The sequence below is a fragment of the Amphiprion ocellaris genome, chromosome 12 (genome assembly GCF_022539595.1).
Source record: "Amphiprion ocellaris isolate individual 3 ecotype Okinawa chromosome 12, ASM2253959v1, whole genome shotgun sequence".
Taxonomy (NCBI): domain Eukaryota; kingdom Metazoa; phylum Chordata; class Actinopteri; family Pomacentridae; genus Amphiprion; species Amphiprion ocellaris.
This window is the reverse complement of record NC_072777.1, coordinates 13,863,490-13,881,086: the sequence shown is the minus strand read 5'-3', so window position 1 is coordinate 13,881,086 and position 17,597 is coordinate 13,863,490. Positions and strand designations below refer to the sequence as shown.

Sequence of the window (17,597 nt, the reverse complement as noted above, 5' to 3'; positions counted from 1 at the left end):
CACATTTTCTTTGTCCATTAATCTGTCATTTTCTCCAGTAATTCATTTCTTGTTTCGGTTTATAAAATGTCAAGCCCAAATATATTCAGTTTACTGTCATAAAAACCAAAAAGATTTACATTCATGATGCAGGAATCAGACAGTTTTTCACTTTTTATCTTAGTTTAGTCAGAAAGATAGTTGATAATGTGTGAATTGTTGCAGCTTGTGAGCCGTAGAAGGTTTTAATCTTTGGGGCCGAGTGTCAAAAAACCTTTAGAAACCAACATCAACAAAACACTCAACAAAGATTTGAACATCATTAAAGGGAAATCCAACTTTTGCATGACAATGTCTAATGAAAGGACATTTATTTCCAACGTAAATGTGTGATATTCATCCTCTGGAGCTTTCTCTTCACATTGTCTTCCACCTGGACTGGTTTGGTTGGGAGCATGTGCAACAAACATTTGAAAAACTGCACTTTAACATCAATGAATGACACTGAAGTTTAATCTCTACATAAATGAGACTGAGTCTGGATGTGCTGCTCTGTCATTAACTCCTAAGTTTAGGGAAAGTTCAAACAAAAGACGACAGTTCAGATAAGACTTGAGAATGAGCTAATTTTGAACCAACATCTCAGACTTTCTGAGCTTCAGCACCTACAGCAAGATATTTTAACAACAAGCAACTCAAGAGATCCAGAAGTTGGAGAGAGTTAGCTTTAGCTGAGCCAAAGAACATGTGGGACACTAACCTAGCAAACATTTCAGAGTTTTCTCTGTGAATTCTGAGAAACAATTTCCTATTTAATGACAGAGCTACACATCTTAACTCAGTCTCATTAAAACAGACTCTAATTCAGTGTCATCCATCCATATTAAAGTGCAGTTACCCAAAATGTTTGTTGCATGAGCTCCAACAAAACCTGTCCAGGTAGAAGGCCACTTTGACAAACAGGAATTGGAAGATTCCAAGCAGATTTATAGAAGGGGGAACCGGACGGTACTAAGTGTGGTCGAGTATAGAGGGGTGTTTTGTGGGTTTTTAAGGCTGATAATGATTATTAGTGAGACATTTGGAGTAGATATTCATTTGCAGTAAATGAAAGTATTTAAAATCTTGGAGTTAAACTTAGAAGAACACAAACTCTAACAGAAAACTTTGTTGATATGTTTTTGTTTTGTTTACAGATGTTAAAGGAGTTTTATTCGTGACGTATAACCAATCAAATCACTCCAGAAGACAGAGCGACCACAGGTAGATAAAGGTTCAGAGCCAAAGTAGCACCATTTTTAAATGTATTTAATACCGTAAATCAGTAAAAAATAAAATACTGATAATCAGTAAATCAGTCAGCCCACAATTACTACAATTCTACAATGTATGTCTCTTTCCTTTGACTTGTTATTTGTACAATATACGATGTATATGATGGTGTTTTTTCATACCAAAGGCTATACTATGATGTTTTCTAAGAGACATACGATGCTACTCTGTTTTTTCTGGCCCTGGGCCACTGCACTCCTCCTCTGTTGTTTTCTGAATTGTACTCAGCTGCATGCCTTCGTCCACCCGGCCTCCGTTGACTCGTCCCGCCTGCCGTCTCTGGAGCTGAAGCTGGATTGGAACAGACCAAAGTACAGTCCAATCACGATGCCAGCTGCCTCTCAAAAGGCTCCTTCATCTGGTGGAACATCTTCTGAGGGGAAGCTGAGCTGACCCGGCAGAACTTTGGAGATGTGTTCCAGTGGTTGGTGGATGTGTAGGGAGATAGAGAGGGACCTTTGAATTGTTCAGAAAGGAAAACAGGGAACCCATTGGTAGTTTAAGTTTAGGATGCTACTGCGGTGTGTTTTTGGGCTTGAAGAGGTGAACAGGAAGAGTTTTTTTTTTGTATTGATTATCTTTTACTTTGTTTCTGGTTGGAATGCCCATCAATGTCAACATGAAGTTCACTTTTAGTTCTGTTTATTTATTTTAATTTTACTAACACCCATTTGTTTTTAACCCCCTCACATGTTGTGTTGTTGTAAACTTACTCTTTCAAATAAATTCTCCTCTAACCCTCTGGAAACCAGCGTTTGGACTGTTTTTGTGTTGCTCCTCACCTGCTGACAGCTGTGGACTAAAGGCTATACTGTGACGTTTTTAGAGCGACATGCTATACTATGATGTTTGTTGGGCGACACGCTATACTATAGGATTTTTTAATTGACATATTACTGACCTTTTTTTGTTTTAGTTTTTTTTTTAGCAACATATTATAAGAATTTGAACAGTTTTAAATCTTGCTATACTTTTACTTGTGCAATGAAATATTATTCTATGGCATTTTTTAGATGACATACTCTGATGTTTTCTTGAATAACATACTATTTTGACAATATACTGCACTATGACATTTTTTGAACCACATATCATACATGACAATTTTAGGCAACATTCTATCATTTTGCGCTTTTTGAACCACATAATAATCTATGGGGTTTTTTTGCCGACATGCTGTACTATGAACTACAGGCCATACTATGTTATTCTTGAGTAAAGCATACTATACTTTGACATTTTCTGAACTACATCCTATACTATGGTGTTATACACAGAGTGCTTTAGTTACATGTTGATTTATAATCTAGATTTTTTTCTGTTTTGTTTTTTGATGGGATTAGCACAGACCTGACCGTGAACACCATTGACACCCACCTCAGGGAGACGCTGTCTAAGATCTCAAGGCTGCTTGGTCGTGGTCCTTCTGGCACGTACTCTTCCAAGATGAGCCGGGAAGTTTAACACTGATGGAATGACACCAGGTCTAAGCCGACAAACTTCCACTTCCTCCTCAACCCATAGTCTCTGGGAAACCTACATGGAGTAAGAAAAGTAGACAGAGAAGTAATTAAGTCTGTAGACAACATATTAAAAAGAAATCATGCTAATAAATTATGTACAAAGAACCAAATTTGCCAATATACTGGAGACCAGAGCTATTTAATTTGATAAGTATAACCTTGTTTAGTAACATTTCAATTATTTGAGAGCAGTCCTAAAGAATTGCCTGTAATCCCAATCATAAAATGGGTTTGGAGGAAGATAATAGATGGTAATCTGGATATACATGAGTTAGGCTTTATAACTACTATTGGTAGTATTGGTGGTAGTAATAGCAATGTGACTACGACTAGTAGTAGTGGTGGTACACTAACTACTGTTGCACTGCTACTACAACTTGTAATACTATTACAAATGCTGATACTACTTCTACGACTCTAACAGCTGTTTATACTACTACTGCTGCTTGTACTTTTAGTATTACTACTACTGCTTGTACAACTATACTACAGCTACTGTTAATCGTCTGGTATTTGGTTGTCAAGCTGCTAGCTCGCCTTAGCGTTTTGCTAGTGGCTAACTAGTTAGCTCTCATAGACTGGAAGCTCTCAGCAAGATTTCATAATGAAAAAAGAGCCAAAAACTATTCTTACCTATGAAAAGTCATTCCAAGTTTCCTTGTCTCAATCGTACGACGCAGTGTGTAACTGTATGCAGCACAGTGAGCCGGCATACTTGTTTCCGTTTTCACACTGTCTACATCAACGGAATGCACCTGAAACTTTTCCCCCACTAGCTTAGCCTCGCTGTAGCACGCAGCTCAAAGGGGCGTGTCCTATCTACTCATTCATATCTATGAGAACAACGGTGGCTGCACATAAGGACGCCTGACGTTGATTAGCTGCGTAAATACCATTATATACAGTCTGTTCTGTCCTCGATGCATGCTGACATCTACTACAGGCAGCTAAACACTCCACTTCAATCAAAACTCTGTCCGTAGTTTAACGGGTTTATTGAACGAAGCAAAGTGTGAAACGACGATACAATCACAACGTCGCGTATGCCGAAGCTGCCAATTACTCCATGCACTGTCAACTTCTACAAGTTACTTCCTGAATAAAGTTTCAATTCAAAATGAACAAAACAAAGACGGCTGAACTAAAAATAACCAGTAGGTGGTGCTATTGTGCAGCAAACTCTCTCTTCTCTGCAAAAAATACATTTTAATGACTGAAAACAGATATAAGCAATGATTTTTTTAAACTTTAACACAAATATTATCACCTGAAACAGAACACAGTCTATGGTAAATACGTATGTGAATCGCATCATTGGCTGGAGCAGCACTGGTCACTCACTGACTCACACTAAAAAATAGCACAGAATGAATCGTTACGTGTTCATTTTATTTTCAATTTAGGTTGGAGTTTTTTGGTGTGTGCACGCAGCGCAGATTTTCTGTGCGCGGAGACCGTGTCAGCAGTGCGCAATTGCGCACGCGCGCAGCTTAGAGGGAACAGTGGCTATGATCATCACAACCTGAAGCTGTTAGTAAATAAAAGTGAAGATAGATGATGCGACCAGAAACTCAGCCTTTAGCACAAAGGATGCAACTAATGATTATTGCCATTACTTATCAGTCATTTGGACAATAAAATATCACAACAGTGACAAAATTCAAACAGCTAGAAGATCCCTGGTTCACATCCCGGTCTGGGATCTTTCTGGGTGTAGTTTGCGTGCTCTCCCTGTGCAGCGTTGGTCCTCACCAGGAGCTCCAACTTCTTCCCGCAGTCCAAAAACATGCAGAGGTTAATTGGTGGTTCTAATTTGTCCATCAATGTCAATGTGAGTGTGCTTGGTTGCCTGTCTTTGTATGTAGCCCTGTGATAGACTGGTGACCTGTACAGGCTGGGACCGACTCCAACCTCAATATCCTAGAGGACTAAGAGCTTAACCCTCCTGTTAGGTTCATTTCCTAACATCAATAGCAGCAAAAATGTTCCTGAGTCATGTTTATTTATCCAAAAGTGTCAGAAACCAAAAAATCCCAATAAACATTGTGTATATCTCATTGTTAACTCTATTACAAATCATTTCAATTAATATTTAGTGCAGCGGTGTTCTTTACCTCTCACAGATCATGGTTCAATGAGGATATTTCACTCATTTTTTATTAAAAAATGTATATTAAAATGTTTTTAATGTACATTGGAAAGACTTACATATAAAATACAGTGGTTTTACATGACTTTAATTTTTTAAAATTTTATTTCACATTTTGAATTTTTTTCTTTTCACGGACTTCATAAATTAAGGCAATACATCCCTTCTGTTCAGGGTGCAAATATATGAAATGAACCATTTTCATTTTTATATGTTGATTACGCTTGTTAAGCCAAACAGAAGAAATTTCATTCCAAAGAAAAACTTTAAACAATTTTTTTTTTAGATTTTTTTTTTTTTAACTTTAAAATGGGTCAGTTTGACCTGCAACATAACAGGAGGGTTAATAGATAATGGATGGATGGATGCATGGATTTATTTTGTTCTGCAAACAATAACAATGACAGTGGGGTAAGAAACAATAAATAAGGCAAATACTCTGATACAACAATGCATAACACAATTCCACAACATAATAAAACTACACTATATAGGCGGAAGTTACGGCTTATTGTATCTTGTTGTTGACATTTTATGTTGTGAATTTCTTTTGTTCATGTTGTAAAGGACTCAGAGAGTCACCGTATCATCTGCGGAGCCACAGATAATATGGAATATGTGAAATATGTGAAATGTACCAGAGCATGACAAAGGTGGTAACAAATACAAGTGAATACTGCCCATCAATTAATCCATAAAATCAAACCTTACTATGAAATGTCAGGAAATGTGAAAAGTACCCCCTAGATTATGTCTTCAAAACTATTCAAAAACACTAAAATATTCATTTTACTATCACAAGATAAAAATGATGTAACAAATCTTCACGACTGAGGTTTATCATCTTTGTTTGAAAAATGACTTTAATGATTAATCATTTACCAGAATAGTTCCAGTCTGATTCATATTCTGTCAGTCAGCTAAAAGTTTGAGTTCTAAGCAGGAGCAACCAGTAAAAATGTTACAAACTAAAGGCAACACTTCCTCCGAGAGTAGCTGAAGATACTTTTAAAAACCTGCTGCTCTGTCTGCATAGACTTTAGATTTCATATGAATATGAACACAAATACAAAATGTTGGTCTTGTGTTTTTTTAACATACATTTTCTGTCTGGATACATCTCCATCAAAAAGACAGCTGATTCATGATATTGCTGCACTTTCATTCTCTACTGTGTGGTGGGTTGCTCAGACTGTAGAATGCAATTTGTCTTAATAGCTCATTTCACTGTCTCCAAAGTGTTATGTCTTTTATTGTTTCACTGATAGGATATTAAGGTTTGACAGTAGGCATTTCTGGAGCCTGTTTTCTTGACTGACAGGGATCTCAGCTGTGACATATGAAAATGCCTGGGAACCGAGCCAACACTGAGCACAGTGGTGATAATTTACATCGCAAATTTGGCCTGTAAATGCGAAATGGCAGTATCCTCAGATTCACCACCCTTTTCAGGCATGCTATAATGAAGCACTTAACAGCCATTATTACGTCTGAAAACGGCAAACAAACACTAATAAATCATCTCCAACAGTCACAACTGCCCTGGAATGAGATGGCTGTTTTCATGAGTCATAACCTTGAACTTTGAAGTGAAGCTACAGGCTCTACAGGAATGTAAGTGACCAATCAACATATTACACACAATGTAATTATTGCAGAGAATTTCCCAGAATATCTCCTAAAGACACGCCCAGACACACGCTACTCTCATTCTCACATGTATATTCATCCCAGTGCCATAGGAGGCAGCCTGAGGGTACAAACACACTGGAGCTGTGCTGCTGCAATAAGTTACACAGCCAAGGACATACACTATAGGTATGCTACATTTTTTTTGCGTGAACTTCCTGCAAAACAAGTCTGTTAAAGTAACAGAGCGTTCCAGCAACAGTAAACAGCAGGAGATGTGCTATAGTCTGATAGAACAAAGTCCATGCAAGTCTCTAAAACATTGCTTCATGTGAGGGGGAATAATAAAGCTGCACTAATCAATAATTGTGCATTTATATATAAAATGGGTCTAAAATAATGTGAAAGATGTCACACAAGAGGATAAGCCCAGAGAGAATTATCAAATACCTCTGCAATCTTTTTAGCAACTTGAGGCGCACAGTTTTGATTTTGATCAACCTCATGTACAACCACAGCAGTGAGAAGCCCTAAAGGAGAGATACTACAGGGAAACATACAGCTTTTTCATGCTCTGCTTCATTTCAATATTATAGGCTATTTTCCTCCCATAACATTTCTTCTCTTACGCTTGTGAAAGTTAAATGTCCAAAATATACACTTAGGTGTTTATTTTACTACATTTTTTGTATTAGATGTTTATAATTATTAATACCCTGTTTGCATATCTAGACATCAACTTTTAGAAAACTGGTAATACAAGAAATAAATGTCCTTATGTTAGTGATCAACTGGGAAGTTTCATTGTGATACGATTTTTACTTGCAAACAGTGGTTTTCAATTATTTTAAAACATATCTTTAAAAATCATTTTCTTAAGCTTAATTCTTTTTTCTTCTATTCTGAGTCTGAAATCTTCCTTTCCACTTACATACACTGAACTTTCCAGTTACAGCATTCATAGTCAGACGTAGATAACATTTTATACCTAAAAACATGTTGAAAGTATATTTTTTACAGGTTGTTGATAGTATGTTCTGATTTATGGACTAATAAAAAGAGAAATAAAAAAATCCCTTTCTTTGTCTGTGATATTTTAAGTCTGGCTTTGTTACGTTGTTCAGTGGGAGCTCAGGTGCAGGAAATGAACAGACGGGGTTAGAATGCAACTCTGATTTATTAACAACGTTCTTTGGTACAACAAACGGAAATCAGGATTAACACTGGGAACGGAAATAGAGAGCACTAGGCTCTGAATCTTACAGCGGCACCTTGGGGCCGGGCGGAACTGTAACAGGACCAAAATAATCACTAACTCGCGGTAGGTAACACCTAGGCGAGAAAAGTCAGTCTCAAGAATACTAAACTAACACAAGGCTATCTTTACAAGGATAGCGAGAGGTAACTACAACAGAAGTCTTTACAACTATGGTGCTTCTTTAACTTGAGCTATAACTACACTTGGACAACAAACTCACGACGTAAACTGGGAATGCTCAGAACTGGATCCCAGCGGTGACAGCCAGGGTTTGGAGCAGCAACCGGTGAGTGGGGAAGGACACCAGAAAGAGGGAGTCGGCTCAGGTGAGTGTTTCCTTTTGCTCGGAGGGTCCAGTGCCGACGGCACAAACGGCAGGAGCGGGTGGGTCCAGAAGGAACATATGTCTTTCTTTCCTTTCTTTTACGATCCGGCACTGAGAGCTGGGTCGTGTCTGGTTATATAGTGGACTAGATCAAGCTTGATTGGTTGCACTCTACCTGTTAATGAGCTGGCTGATTATGGCCGATGAGGAACACCTGTTACCTCCTCTGCACTGCTGGGCTGCCCTCAAAGGAAAGAGGAAGGGGAGGGGAGGGCACTAACTAGGCCTGGCAGCAGCCAGCCTGACAGGCTTTATCACACTGTTCACATTTGTTCTGGAAATTGATGCAAATTAGTGTGTACACTACCATTCAAAAGTTTTGGGTCACCCAGAAAATTTCACATTTTCCATGAAAACTCACAATTTTATTCATGTGCTAACATGATTGCAGCAAGGGTTTTCTAATCATCAATTAGCCTTTCAACACCATTAACTAACACAATGTAGCATTAGAACACACAAGTGATGGTTGCTGGAAATATTCCTCTGTACCTCTATGTAGATATTCCATTAAAAATCAGTCATTTCCAGCTAGAATAGTCATTTACCACATTAACAATGTCTAGACTAGATTTCTGATTCATTTATTGTCTTCATTAAAAAAAAAAGATTTTCTTTCAAAAATAAGGACATTTCTAAGTGACCCCAAACTTTTGAATGGCAGTGTATCTTTAAAAATCATTTTCTTAATTTTAATTATTTTTTCTTCTATTTTGAGTCAGAACTTTTCACTTCCACTTACATACACTAAACTTTCGAGTTACGGCATTCATAGTCAGACATATATAACATTTTATACCTAACAACACATTGAAAGTATATTTTTTACAGGTTGTTGATAGTATGTTCTGATTTATGGACTAATAAAAAGAGAAATAAAAATCCCTTTCTTTGTCTGTGATATTTTAAGTCTGGCTTTATCACACTGTTCACATTTCTGTTCTGGAAATTGGTGCAAATTAGTGTGTATTTGCAGAGATAATATGTAATTTGCATATTTAGACATAAAAAAAAATCATTAAAAAAATTTGTTTATAATTTAAGTATTTAACTGAGAAAATCCCATAGTGATATCTATTAGTTAAAATTTAACCTACACTTCTAAAGTGCCTCCCCTGAAAACCCACAGCACACTATCAGTCTGGCACCAAACAGAACACAATGCAAGGTCTGCGGCTACCAAGTGAGAACATTGGATCACATAAAGAACCACATGGAAACCACAGCACAGCAGGAAAGAAGATTGAATACTGGACACTGATCGTATGGATGGAGCACACTTTTAAATCAACAACTGTCCTATGTGTCTGCTGGATGTGCAAACAGAAATAAATTTGCTAATACAACTACTAATGTATGAGGTCAAAAGATAAGTCAAAGATGCATGATTATGTGTTTTGTTAAGGAATTATGCATGCAAATAAAAAAAGAAAAATAAGGAAAACCCATGCAATGTCAAAAATGTGAAAACTACCCTTCACAATTTCTCAATAAGACACTGAAAAAAAATTTCTTAAAAAAAAAAAATATATATATATATTTACAAGCTAAAGATGCTGAATTAAATATAACAAAGAAAAGCAGATAATTGGTTTCACTTGAAGAGGTGGAGAGGGGCTCTGGCATTTTGCAAACTCAGTGCAACTAATTAAACTCTAAAATAACGACCTCAGAACTTTTTCTCTGTTTTTTCATCATTAGTGTGAGATCACATTGTTGTTTTTCTACAGAAGCATACCCCCTAACAGACAAAAAGATTGCAAGAAATAACATTTTGTTGAAAAAATATTGAACAGTGGTGGAAAAATACGGTGTTTAAAATAATCAAACTGACCCCTGTCAAGTCTTTTTAGTCAGTTTTTACAATATAATTTGACATCAATATAAGATACATGTTCAAACACAACAGGTTGTGTTGAAAAAATTGTATTAATTACTTGCTTATCTATGCAGCATGGGGGATCGGGTTATAATAATTCTGACAGGATATAACCCTAAATTTCCAGGAAAAACTACAGAACACATGAAGACTCCATGTCTTCTGTGGTATCAACTGCACTCATGCCCTTTTAACTAATGTTATTTGTTGTCTCTGATGTTTGTCTTCATTAATCTTCTTGTTTGTAATGATGTTGTGGAGCTAAAGACCGTTTCCCACATTGTGGATAATAAGGTTCCTAACTACATAATGATGATCATAACATAAACTGTACCCTTATAAATTATGTAGCTACAGTGCATCAGTCAGGATGCATCAGTGCTTCATTACCGACTGAGCTCAGTGCATGAAGACACTGCTGTGGGAGGCCTACAGTTTCTATATTGTATCGAGACTCAGCCTCCTCCATTTACTCTCTGCGGTGTCGTAGGATCACACTGTCTTGGTGTGTATTCTGCATCCCGGTGACACAGCGGCTCATTAATGTCACATCATCAACAGTCTTGTTTCTCTCCATTCAGGAGAAGCTGCTGCCCGCTGCCCTCAGCGTGAACGCGCCTCGGCGCTCCGTGCGCACGAGCAGCCCTGTTTGTTTGTGTTGAGAGATTGGAAATGGCGGAGAGCAGAGACCAAAGCGATAACTTGCGTTAGCAAACGTGAGTGCGCCGTCACTGAAACGCAGAAACCACCCACAAGTGATTCTCCGAGTTACTTACGAATTGCTACTGCCGCTGGGATATAAGTCGCACACGGTAGAAAGGGATTTTCGGAACAAGGTTTGGATTTAGCAAGCTGGTCGGCTAGCTAAGCTAACCGTCCTAGCAGCCTGGCGTTAGCTAGCTTCAAGTCGTGTGTGATTTTAACCACGCAGGCTTGTTTGTCAACATAAGCTGACGTTAAATTGATCGTGAGCCAGCTAACGCACTACTTTTGCCCGGTTTCCAAGCTAACCTACTTGTGTTTAAAACATGTTCGACAACGCTGACCGCAAAAATATCAATCCAAAGTAAGTGTGGATAAAAAAGTCAGACAACTGACCATCCTTGTCGCGAGCAAGCAGTAAATTAAGCTGGTTAGCTAAGTTGGCTAACTGGCTTGTTTTACACACAGCCTCAGCTGCCGTTTGCATGGGAATTAATCATCCAGCGTGACAACCTAAAGCAAGACCCCTTTGGCAGGATCGTTATTTACAAGCTGAAGTGAACAGGTAAGCCAATCAAAAAGCATCGTACTAATTGCATGACAGCATGTCATCCAGACAAACCATGATTGAAGTGGCCGCTGCAGCGGAGGATCTGCTCTGGGCCTCCAAACATGCCTGACTCATTGTTGATTTTTCCACATAACGTTACTACAATCCACTGACACCGTTTTCTCCAACGAAATACATAACGTACTGGGCTCGCTGGGGCATTTTACTCCTCCGCCACCTGCAAAGAAAGCGATCAGGCACTTCTTATGTAAGAATGTACGAAAGGCCTCAAGGTGTCGCTCAGGTTCATTGTAATTAGCTGCAACTTGCGCCCTGTACGCGAAAATTGCGAGAACATCTTGACCTCTTGACGTGTGGCAAAACGCCTCTGCGTCATTTTAAAACAACCTATAGAAACAACTCATGCACAGTGGAAAAATACTCCAAAGTAGATTAAGAACATACATCCAGACAAGATGTTAGCTTTCATTAAACATTTGACTGGACAAAATTCAGTTCATTTGCTCTCAGGTTTTGAATGTTTTGTGGTTATATGCTATTTTAATAGTGTTTAATCCCAAGTGTTTCATCACAGAAAGTTTTGTTAAAAATACTTTTGACTGCAAAATTGTAAATCTCAGACTAAATATTGATCATTAACAGCTTCTACCAGAATGTGTCATCCTTGAAAGTCCACTGGAGGAATCGGCATCAACAAACATCTGCAGGCTAAACTCTGATTTGCTCTAATATTGATGACAATGTAGCAGCAACTGACACAGAAGTCTAATTATTTTACAAACTACACTTTAATAAACACATTAATCCTGAATAAAATAGAATTTGAATTTCAAGTATTTTTATATTTAGATTTCCTTGCATGGAAAAATTTGAACAATAATCATCAAGTCTAAAAACTTAAATTATGACACCAAACAGATGATCTACTGACAATAGGTTAGTTATGAAATTCATTTAAGAGTTAGTATTACTTTAGAATTCTACTTTTTTATGCTACAGAGAATTGTGTTAAAGTAGTTGCGTGAAATGTAGTTATTTAAAGGGTTCTGTCTTTCAAATATGAATAAAATTCTATTTAGAAAGTTGACTTGGGCTTTGCTTTCTCAAGCATACTTTTGTTTAGGCATGAATGGAGAATATCCATCCATCCATCATCTATACACCGCTTAATCCTCACTAGGGTCGCGCGCGGGGGGGGGGGGGGGGGGGGGGGGGCTGGAGGCTGGAGGCTGGAGGCTGGAGGCTGGAGGCTGGAGGCTGGAGTCTATCCCAGCTGACTTGGGCGAAGGCAGGGGACACCCTAGACAGGTCGCCAGTCTGTCGCAGGGCTACATACAGAGACAAACAAGCACTCTCACATTCACATTCATTCCGGGGACCTTCTCGCTGCAAGGCGAAAGTGCTAACCACTATGCCACTGTGCAGCCCTGAATGGAGAATAGTAGATTTAAATGTGTTTAAGTATTCAATCCACTGCATTCAAACACAAGATACAAATAAACGCAAAGAAAGTGCCCCAAATTAGTTTAGCAAGAAAAATTTTCAGATGGATCGTTCTTTTTCAAATCATAAAAAGTCTAGGTAAACGCAAAACATTTGCAAAAATCTAGAATTTCATCAGTAGCAGTCGGCATGTTAATGTGACAGTGTGCTTTGTGTAGTTGTTTACATGTTAGAAACATACGAAATGCCCTTCATTATATCAAGTAGTTGGATTTCAGTTTTAGTTCAATTTTAGTTTCTTAAATTCCATATTTTTATACATGGAAAGGTTAACTTTTTTGTTTTTGCTTGAGTTAACTCAGTGACAGCAGGTAATCTGTGTAGTCTGTGTAGTTTTGGTGTTGCAGACTTTGTCTTGTTCTGGGTGAAAGCATTATAGCAGGGCCTCACCAGGCGAAGATGTAGCACAGATAAGAGTCAGGATATAGAATTTAGTGTAGGCCTCAGTTATTCAGTTCAAAGTTTGTGACTCAACTATCCGTGTGGTCGCAGCGTGAGCGCCTGAGTGCAGCCTGATTGTAAACAACAAACAAAATGTTGTAGTAAGCAAATGAAAGAATAAGCAAAAATGTTTCATTATAATAAGAAACCTAAAGAAGAAAGGACAGTGTCATTATTTTTGTCACATGCCATGTCTCGTGGTGTATATGACATCAAAAATATGTGAAAACAAATATATAATTGATGGATAGATTTTCTCCGTGACTCAGATCTGAAGAAGAGATGAAAACCCATAACTAGATCATGTCACTGTGTGGCGATATGCCAAAGAAAGCACTGTAGTTACATTTACCTCTCCAATTAAAAGTGAGGCTTGGTGCAGACTGATGGAGATGTGTAGGCAGAAGAGGCAGGAAATTGTTTGTACTGGATGATCTTAGAATATTGTAATATAGGAGACTAATCCTATTAGTTCAGTGGTATTTCTGTTGCAAGCCATGCAAGTTGCATTTTCCTTATTACCTCAAGGTACAAGCTGTGATTCCTACCTAAAGATGAGCCACTTTTGAGACAAATTGTTGGTGTGGGAGCCCTCCTCCTTGTAGCTAAGCTCTGCGTCTGTATGGAGAATGAGCAGCCATTTTAGCACTCAGCAGTGCTGCAGCGTGCCTACCACTGTCACAGTTTTCTTCTACAGGAGCTGTAGTAGGTGTTCATGCTGTTTGTTTTAAAGCCCCCAGGATACCTGCAACCAACCTGTGAAAATGTCACTCTGTGCTTTCACTTAGGGTCACAAAGCAAATAATGCTCACTGACGAAAGCTGTCTGTGGACCTGCCACTGGCTGGCAACCTATGCAGCGTATACAGTTGTCCCTGTTTGCCTTTTAGTGTTGTTATATAAGGACTTGACCTTAACATGTAAAGTGCCCTGAGATGACTTGTGTTATGATTTGACACTGTATAACTAAAATTGAATTGAAGTGAGCCTGCACATATTTCACATGAAAGTGTTTTTTTTTTTAGGTTTTTAATTTAATGATATTGTTATACTGTTGTTGTAAAACATCTTGAGTCAATATTTCTGAATCAGATATTTGTGCTTCAGATTTCCCTTTCACCTTTCTGCAATTTTTCAGCATTTTGATAATTTTGTTATTTTCTAAATGATGTACTATTTTGCTTCTTCTGTGAATATTGTCAACCTCTTTAGATGGATGATCCAATGCTTGGATTCCTTTGCCTCGTCTTTACTTGATTTGTCCACTAGTTCAACGTGAAGATAAACTGAAAGTGCTGCTGACATTTTTTAAAAATTAAAATATCCATCCCCATTGGTTTGTGACTTGTACAATCCAACAGCTGATGATGCAACACCAGCTTTACCCTTACTCTCAAGCCCTGTGGTGTTATTTGTAGTTAACATGTCATGTTTAAATTGTCACAATCCTAAAAAGACAGCTTCAAATATCACAGCAACAAGTGTAGAAGAAGTCAGGAGCTCTCTTGAAATCAGCATTCATAATCAACTTTTATTATGCAGCAGTGGCAGTTTGGTTTGTGTGCCAATTTGGTTGGTCCACAATGTTTGATGGTGGATCATGAGCTTTGGCACAGATGTCTTTGGTGCTCAGAGGATGAATCCTGATGAGTCTGATGATTGTCCAGCTTTTCCCTCAGTGCCACGTTTGGGTCAAAGTTGTCATTTATTCTGTGAATCATATCTTAAACTCTTATTTAATGGATTGACACCAAATTTGGCACAGATGACTATGATGCCAAGTGAATGATTGTCAGTGACTTTGAGGGTCCCTTGACTTTCCCTCTAGGACCACCATGAGGTTGACATTTTACTTTTCGTTGAAATGTTTGAAACTGACAGGGATTCCCATGAATTTTGGTAGAGACATTTATGTCTCTCTCTGGAGGAATTGTAATAATTTTACTAATTCCCTGTTTATTTTTTTAGAATTTTTTTTGCCTACTCACATCTTCAAGTCATAATTTTAATTTAACCTTAACATCATTAATTTGTGTTTAGTGCTCATTAACAAATACCAGCATGCATTAACACATCAAACAAAGGAATAACCATATTTACACAGTTTCTATTAACTAAAAATCAGTCATTTAAGAATCGTTGAAATGATGAAATATTGTGGACGCTTTTCCATGTACTATTAAAACCAAAATCAATTTGGCTACATGAAGAATTTAGAGAATTCTTAATGTAGACATCAGTGTCCTTGAGTTTGAATTAAATAGCAAAAATCAAATCATTTTTTTAAAGTGCTCCTCAATGATTAGCACAAGTAATGAGCTGCAGTCTTCCTCAGTGAGTAACCTGTAACGTTAATAATCGGTTCATCACGCTTTTAGATAACAATAATACTCATAGCTGATGTACATAATAGAGTGACTTGTTCATCGTAGTTAACGTCAGTCTAGCTGCTGGAAACAGCTGCTCAGCTGCAACTGATGTCCACAATTATGGTCCAGCCCAGGAAATCTGTCAGTATTTACTGCTACCTCCAAAATGTATTTATATCCAGAACATAGTGTTGCCAGTCCACTAAATCACTTCATTTGAAGGTTGTTGAAAACATGAAGCTAGAGTCATGCTGCACCTGAACATTAGCAGTGTTAGCAGCTATAACTGCTTCCTGCTGTCAGACACTCCAGCCTGTGTTAGCTGTTGAAAAAATTAGCAGAAGCCTTAGGTAGTTAGCTAATCGCAGACAGCTACCAAACACCTTTTTCACAAATTAATGCTGCTGAGTTCATCAACACAGCTGCCACAGTTAGCAGTTAGACAGCAGGGAGGTGCACTTAGTTTTTATGAACCTTACTGGTGAGCTGCAAGCAAACCTGTAACCCAGTAAGAAGCTTCACCTGGTGGCACAGGCAGGAACTACAGTTAATCTACAATACATTATCTGACAGTTAAGCTGCATGTTTTTGTTTTCTGCCTTATTGGTTAACATATTTTAATTGATTAAATTATTTATGTCAATTCATCGATTAACAGTTAATCATTAGCATCCCTCATAAGGTTATAATGTCACATCTTTTCAAAGGGGCTAGTGACAACTGAAATACACATTATAGGAAGCACTGCTTTTACACCCGAGACAAGGTTATTTGTATAGTACATTTCATACAAAAGGCTAGTAAAATGCATTTATAAATTACAGAGAGAGAAAAACAAACCCATGTCTTGCATTGATGTCTACAACGTCTTTTGGTTGTTACTACTTGAGGTCACCAGACTTAAGTGAGCAATTATTGTAGTTTTTGGCAGCTGAGGCCAAAAAAAGTTATCTGCAGATAGCTTACGTTTTTATCAACCCTTAACTTGTGGTTTTGTGTTTGTTTACTTCAGCTATTTGAGGGAAATTATCTTTCTTGATGCAGTTTTTCTTCAATCAGGGTGTGATATCTACATTTCTTTTTTCTGGTCAAACATGCAGTGTGTGTGCTTCCATGCCATATTATTGTCAGCATAAATCAGAGCACGTAGATCAATAAACTTATATTTTCCAGAGTGTTCATGATCATCTTTGACTTTACGCAGTGGGGACATGCAGTAGCTCCCGTTTCTGCAAACCTGCAACAGATGTGCTCTTGGTGTAGCCTGTGCAGCACTGGCTGCTGTATGCTGTGGTTTGTCCCTCGACTCTGGCATTCTGAGTCAGCGTGAGGCAGCAACACACACACATGCATACATGTGTACTGTCTTCAGCTGCTGTGGCCAAGCAGAATGCGGAGAAGAAGAGAAGAGTGGCGCTGCTTCGACTCTTCGCTGCCTTCCTGCTGTCAGAGTGATGGCCTACATTCTCGCCTGGAAAAAAGGCTTGTGCAGCAGACTGTGAGAATTTGTGAGGGTTGGGAGGAAATGGAGGGAAGGAGAAAGGTAAAGGCAAAGAATGAGAGAAACAGAAACACCATGTACAGGAAGAAATTGATAGGGCAAGCGAGAAAACAGAGGAAGGAGAATAGTTGTTGTGGTGTTGTGAGCGAGTTAACAGTCAGGCCCCAGTGACCCAGTTTTTTTTTTAACAAGGTCGGTCTACAGTAAGAAGAGTCGCACATCAGTTTGTTCTTCTGTGCGTGGATTTGAATAGGTTTTCTAATTTAAAAAATGTGTTTGCAAGAATGTTTATACTCTGAATAGAAAAGGCGTTCAAGTGCAATACAGAAAACCTTTTTCCTCAGGTCCTTGCTGATGTGACTGAATGTGTGCCTGTG

At 38.2% G+C, this 17,597-nt stretch overlaps 1 protein-coding gene and 1 long non-coding RNA gene across 5 annotated transcripts in view; one reads left to right on the top strand and one right to left on the bottom strand.

Annotated features, from left to right (window-relative positions):
* Positions 1-1,269: 1,269 nt before the first annotated feature.
* LOC129350191 (uncharacterized) lies at positions 1,270-10,073 on the bottom strand. Of its 2 annotated transcripts, none has more exons than XR_008603521.1 (3): positions 8,091-10,073; positions 2,689-2,847; positions 1,270-1,767 (listed from the first exon to the last, which is right to left on the bottom strand). It is a non-coding gene; the product is annotated as an uncharacterized LOC129350191 (long non-coding RNA). The 2 variants fall into 2 exon arrangements; XR_008603520.1 differs by lacking the exon at positions 8,091-10,073 and adding an exon at positions 3,468-4,669.
* Positions 10,074-10,620: 547 nt separating this feature from the next.
* Positions 10,621-17,597, top strand: part of ncoa1 (nuclear receptor coactivator 1) — a 61,459-nt gene continuing 54,482 nt past the window's right edge. The window contains exons 1-2 of one of the 3 annotated variants that reach the window (XM_055015919.1): positions 10,625-11,200; positions 11,305-11,401. The gene's annotated coding sequence lies outside the window, so the exon portion shown is untranslated. Of the gene's footprint in view, positions 11,402-17,597 lie in introns of all 3 variants that reach the window. The other 2 variants (XM_055015920.1, XM_035946090.2) reach the window with 2 other exon arrangements.